Raw genomic sequence first — 7,356 nt, 5'->3', positions numbered from 1 at the left:
TTGTGCCGTTTACAGATCCCTCGGTTTGGGAACCTAGAGTACAATCTGTATCTCCCCCCCCCATTCAAACATTGATTAGGAAGGACCTGGATGCATTTAGGAGGTTCCGACCTGGGCCAGTCACTAAGGGGAATATTACGCAATTGGCGCTAGACACTATTAAATCATTGGGGTCCAATAAGAGTATAGTCATTAAACCTGCGGATAAAGGGTCACAGATTGTAATCATGGACAGAGTACAGTATTTGTTGGAGGCTAACAGGCAATTGAATAACGTGAAAAATTATGTCCCGTTAGACCACTCTATTCAATCTGAGACTCAAAACATGATTAAGAGGACATTGGTGGAATTGCTTGAAAAGAAGTTTATTACTTCCAAGCAATATACTTACCTGTTGGGCCCGGAGGTACCAAGACCGCGACAATTTTATCTTCTTCCAAAAATTCATAACCCTTTGGAAGAGTGGTCTGTGCCCTTTCAGATCCCTAGTGGCCGCCCAATTGTTAGTGACTGTGGATCGGAATCGTATCGAATTGCTGAATATATTGACTATTTTATCAATCCGCTATCCCAGAAGCACGCTTCTTATGTTAAGGATACATATGATTTTGTTGGCAAACTTAAAGGTCTCGAACTATCACTAGGGGCGTTCTTGTTGTCTGTAGATTAACTCATTATATACAAACATTGAAACCTCTTTGGGACTGCGGGCAGTAAAACAAGCCTTTGATAGGTTTTCTGACCCTCAGTGCCCGGATAAGGAAATCTTAGATCTGTTGGAGTTGAGTCTTTTTTAAGGAATGACTTCAATTTTAATGATGAGTTTTATCTTCAGATCCATGGCACTGCCATGGGTAAGAAATTTGCTCCAGCCTTTGTCAACTTATATGGGTTTTTGGGAAGAGACAGCTTTTCTTAAATGTAAGACCCTTTCTTTGCTATATCTCAGGTATTTGGATGACATCTTTGGAATTTGGGTGAGTTCTATGCAGGACTGAGTGTTTTTTAGAAACCCTCAATACACATCATCCTGCCATTACAATATACAAAGGGAAAAGCTAGAGTTTTTGGACACTCAGGTCTTTGTATTTTCAGATGGGTTAACTAAATCATTGGCCACAAGTCTTTAAGGAGACCGATAGGCATGCCCTGCTACATAAAACAAGTAATCATCCAAAACATACTTTCAGAGGGATTATTAAATCTCAGCTGATCCGGTTCAATAGAATCTGTACATTGGGTGAGCACGTGGAGGCCATAACCATTCTTTTTAGAGCCTTGGGGCCACAGGGATATTCCAAATGTTTCTTTAGGGGAATAAAGGCAGAGGTAGGTGAATTATTTGGCAGGGAAGGGGGTTACAATAAAACAGCAGAAACAAACAATTTGATACCATTTGTTACAACATACTCTGGGAGCTTGGGTGGATTTAATAGGACCTTGAGGTCTAACTTCAGGGAAGCTCAACAAGCTGTGGAAGGGCTGGTAGATTGAAGTAATCTCAGCCTATAGAAGAAACAAAAACCTTGGGGACAGGTTAGTCCACTCTGCCTTCCAGACGAGAGGCACCTAATACATTTGATAAATATTTGGGGAGACCCAAATATATATTGTTAATGCCTTCTCCGGGCGGGGGTTCCTCGTAAGATAGAGGATCGAATTGTCCACTCTAAACTTGATCTATGGAATCAAGTGTAAATTGTGCCAAAAGATTTACATAGGAGAAACAAAGAATACACTACAGGTCAGAATAAAACAACATCTATACCATATGGCTAAAGGTAATAAGAGTACTGTATTTGCATTTTGGCCTACGTGCAGTGGAGGGCTTGATAATTCTTGGTCTGGAGACAAATAGGAGCTGGTCCAGGACACAACGACAGGGGATGGAAAGAACTTGGATTGTGCGCCTCAATACGATAGATCCTAAGGGCCTGAATGAAAAATATAACATTTATCTTGGCTTACTTACCTGATGGGAGGGGGCCTCTCCGGTGCAGTGACATGGGTTATTTGGTGGGGGAGGTGGTGGGGGATTGTGGGAGAGCCGCCCATTATAAATGTTTGTATATTCAATTATTTATTTATTTATGGATTTACTCCTTATATTTTTTAAGCACTGACCATAAATATGATGGCACTTATTTTTATATTCTTTGATTCCTTAGTGTGACGTGATTTTACCTTTTTATTTATTTTTTGGATACTTCTATAGCACTTTTAAATTTTAGTGTGGTATGATTTGTACATGGTTGAATAGCCATTGTTTGATAGCACTTATGATTGTCTCTTATTTATTTCGTTTGTTCATTGGGTTGTTCCTCTTAGACCACAGCTCTGAGCTTGGCCCCTGGTCTCTATTTTTGGTTCTGAATCCCTGGTTCTTAACCCAAGCCTTATTTTAAATTCTGATTCTGGTCTTTTTTTATATATATTTTTTTTTTAGTCATTATAGTCTTTTTATACATAAGTCTAACCATTTATCCTAAAGGGGTTGCCAGTGCACATCAGATTCATCTGTTATTCTTTTAACCTTACCCTAACATTATTTTTTTTAAATCCACCCATGTGCTTGCTATACTTTATTTTATCTTCTACTACATATTCTTCACTGTTCCCCTTCCCACCTCTAAATCCCATTCATGGATGGTGTCAAATAGCTTCCTCAGGAAAAAACCCCGGAATTACCTCATATGTAATCTTTTATTTGTCTAAGACCTGCACTCATGAATACTTCACTATATAACATCTTTTCTTTGTACTTAATTTTCTCATTCAGAAAAACAGGATGATTCATAATTAGGTCAATATGCCCGCACTCATAATACACATTAGGCAACAACTCTGCCCATGCATTTAACACTTCTTTATAAAAATCTGGTATCTTTTCAAACATTTTCCTTTTAAGACCTATCAACAAACCATTATCTTCACATCCACCACTGTCATCCAAATAGACTTTGAAAAAAAAAAAAATCCAGCCATAATCTAAGCTGTCATACAAATATTCCTTCACTATTTTTATCCTAATAGCTTTTCTTTTAACATAAATCTACAAGTTTTAAACCTCCATCATAGTCTGCTATCAATGTTTTCTGTTTAATTCTAACACCTTTACCATCCCATATAAAATTTGACACCACATTATTCAATTTATTTAGAACCCACTCTGGCATGTCTAGAACTCCCAAAACATACACAAGTTTAGATGATACCAAAGCATTTACTACAATTATTTTACCTTAACTTTAATTTTCTATTTTTCCAGAAATTCAAAGTTTGCTTGATTTTATTGAGGATCCCTGTCCAAGTTATATCCCTTGCCTCTTTCTCCTCTACACCAATATTTACTCCCAGCACCTTCATAAAATCCTTTGCTACCTTAAATGGAATCTCACACTTATTTGCATTGATATCCCCAAAGAACATCATTTCCGTCTTCTCTATATTAACTTCAGCCCCCGATGCCTTACAATAGATTTCTATGATTTTCATAATGCTTTCAATGCTACCTACATCCTTCACATTAAAAGTAGTGTCATCAGCGTACTGATGTATAACACTGACACTACCACCTGGGATTCCAACACCCCTCACCTCTTTGTCTCCAAGTATTAAAACAGCTAAAGGTTCCGTAGAAACACTGTACAACAGAGCTGACAAAGGACAACCCTGCCTTACTGACCTCTCTATAGGGAAAGTATCTGTTAACCTGTTTGGGCTGCAGGGGCAGTATTGAGTAGCCGGATAAAAGGTGCCCATTTCAAACAGCCTCGTACTCAATTCTTGCTCGTACAATATGCTTATTATTACTATTGGATAGAAAACACTCTCTAGTTTCTAAAACCGTTTGAATTATATCTGTGTTAAACAGAACTCCTTTTGCAGCAAACTTCCTGACAGGAAGTGGAAAATCTGAAATCGATGCTCTCTTCTAGGGCCTGCCTATGAAGGTCCTTGATATTTATTAGAATACATGCACTTCATACGTCTTCCACTAGATGTCGAAAGGCAGTGAGAAGAAATGGAGTGAATAACTTGATCTGGGGTCGAACAAAAGCTCTTTGTATGACGTGTCACCAGTTTCCTGTTTTCTGGAGAGCGCGTGAAGGGACCTGGATTTGCCTTCTGATAAGCTGAAGTTATGGACGACTAATATCTCCGGCTTTGATTTTATTTGATACATGTGACAATATCATCGTAAAGTATGTTTTTTCAATAGTTTTATTAGATTATTAATTTTTTCGGGACGTTAGGCGTGTTGCGTTTCCTTCGTGAACAAACGCAGACGAGCTTAGCGCCACTTCGCTAGCTTTCTGTGCTAATTGACTGGAGAAGAGGACATTCTAAATCCAAACAACGATTGTTCCCGACAGAGGACCCCTTGTACAACATTCTGATGAAAGATCATCAAAAGTAGGACCCATTTTATGATGTTATTTCACATATCTGTCGTACATGTGTACTAGTAGTTTGCGGCCAGGTTTTGGGCACGCTCTCGCCATAACGTAAACTGCATATCGTAATGAAGTTATTTTTAGAATTCTAACACGCCGATTGCATTAAGAACTAATGTATCTATCATTTCCTATACAACATGTATTTTTTTTATGTTTATGAATAGTTATTTGGTCAGAATATGTGAGTGCCAGAAAAATATCCGGACGTTGTGGGAAAAAGATGCTACGTTAGCACAATGTATAACCACTGATTTCAGCTCTAAATATGCACATTTTCGAACAAAACATAAGTATGTATAACCTGATGTTATAGGACTGTCATCTGATGAAGCTTATCAAGGTTAGTCAAAAATTATATATCTTTTGCTGGTTTGTTACGATCGCTAACTTTTGCTGCTGGGGAATGGCTTGTGTTTCTGGCTATTGTGGTAAGCTAATATAATGCTATATTGTGTTTTCGCTGTAAAACACTTAAGAAATCGGAAATATTGGCTGGAATCACAAGATGCCTGTCTTTCATTTGCTGTACACCATGTATTTTTCAGAAATGTTTTATGATGAGTATTTAGGTATTTGACGTTGGTGTCTGTAATTACTCTGGCTGCTTCGGTGCTATTTCTGATGGTAGCTGTGATGGTAGCTGCAATGTGAAACTGATTTATAGCTCAAATATGCACATTTTTCAAACAAAACATAGATTTATTGAATAACATGTTATAAGACTGTCATCTGAAGTTGTTTCTTGGTTCGTTTGGTTGGTTCTTGGTTAGGTTGGTTGCTTCTTGGTTAGGTTGGTTTTGTGCATGCTACCTGTGCTGTGAAAAATGTCTGTCCTTTTTTGTATTTGGTGGTGAGCTAACATAAATATACGTGGTGTTTTCGCTGTAAAACATTTTAAAAATCGGACATGTTGGCTGGATTCACAAGATGTTTATCTTTCAAATGCTGTATTGGACTTGTTAATGTGTGAAAATTAAATATTTCTCAAATATATTTTGAATTTTGCGCCCTGCACTTGAGCTGGCTGTTGTCATAAGTGTACCGACCTCGGGCTTGCAGCCAGAAGTTAAAACTACACCTTTTTCATTTGATTAACAACATCTCTAATTGTACAAATTACATCGGCAACATCTCTTCCAGGTTTTCCGTAGGCTTGTGTTGATGTAATAATACTTCCAATCACCTTTTTCATCCTATTAGCCAAAACTTTAGTCAGTATTTTATAATCTGAATTCAGAAGACTAATAGGCCTATAATTTTCTAACTTTAACCTACTGCCTCTATTTTTAAATAAGATGGTTAACATAACAATTGACAGACTCAGGGATTTCCTTATTCTCTTCCATATACTGAAAAACCTTCAATAAAATGGGTGCCAAAATATCCACAAAAGCTTTATAGAATTCATTTGTTAAACCATCCAAACCTGGACTTTTATTTCCTTGAGTGTTCTCAATTGCTTTTTTGATTTCCACAATTAATCTCTTCATCACACATCATTCTATCTGCCTGAGATACTTTGGCACTGATTTTCTCCAACACTTTTGCAACACACTTTGTCCACATCATTCTTTTTATAAAGATTTCTGTAAAAGGATTCAACTGAATCTAAGATGTCAACAAAATCATTTACCTTTACACCTTTTTCATTTTCTAATTCTACAATATAACTCTTAAATTTCTTTCGTTTTTCAAGCCCCAGAAAAAAGGAAGTACATTTCTCTCCCTCCAAGGCGTACTGTGCCTTACTCCTAACAATAGCCCCTAAACATTTCTTTTTTTCATAAAACCCTAGCTCTGCATGGATTTTCAAATAGTTCACAACATCATAGTCTGGATCAGCATCAGCCTTTTCAAGTTCATGTAACATCCTATTTCTAAGCATTTTTTCTTTCTGCTTATCTAAACGGTTACGATTTTTAGAGTACCTAATACTCCTGTTTTTTACTTTAACTTTCTCTTCCTCCCACCATAAACACACATTCTCTTTTAACAGTACATTAGACATTTCATCCTCGATACATTCAAAAATTTCCTTTTATATAACTTTCTTCCTTTAACAGACTGGCATTTAAACACCAGACACCTCCCCCCCATCTCCACAGCAAAACCTATCTGAAATGACATTACTGCATGATCACTGTATGCTGTAAAAATTATGACATCTTCTGGACCTGTTGTACCACATCTACCTTTGCTAAACATAAATCAATAATACTTTGTTTTAGTTCATTTAACACCACCTGCCTTCTCAAACTCTCTTCTATTTAAATTTTCAGCCCTCCAAATATCTACAAGATTTTCCTTATTCATTAATTCCCATAAAGCATTTCTAGACGAATCATGTCTGAAACTATCACATCTCGAGACATCCATTCTAGTACACTTCACGTTAAAATCTCCTACTAGTATACAGTTCTCTGAACACAGTTTTCTTATGTTATTAAACATATCTCTCCTTTCCGATTCAATATTCGAAGCATAAAGATTAATTAGACAAAATGACATTTTGAACTTCAAACTCAATAACATAAGTCTGCCCTGATTATCTGCATATACCTGCTTGACATTTTGAACCACATTTTTTACCAAAATAGCCACTCCATGTTTTTTCACTTCTGTGACTACAAAAAATAGCTCAGACCATTTGCTCTTAATCGCCAGCATTTTGGAGTCCGTCCAATTAGTCTCTTGAAAACACATGTCTGCTGTAACAGACACCAAAACCTGCTCCAATTTGTTCATATTTCTCAAACTGTTCCCATTTAGTGATGCAACATTAATCATTTAACTTTGTATCCGCATGATCAAGCACCTTATCCATACATGGAAACATTAACCTCTTTTTTTAAATAAGCATATCTCTCTACCGTTTCCAGAATCCCCACCAAATCA

Source organism: Salvelinus alpinus, chromosome 17 (genome assembly GCF_045679555.1).
Source record: "Salvelinus alpinus chromosome 17, SLU_Salpinus.1, whole genome shotgun sequence".
Lineage (NCBI taxonomy): Eukaryota > Metazoa > Chordata > Actinopteri > Salmoniformes > Salmonidae > Salvelinus > Salvelinus alpinus.
The sequence above is the reverse complement of the archived record's forward strand: the minus strand, read 5'-3'. Positions refer to the sequence as shown.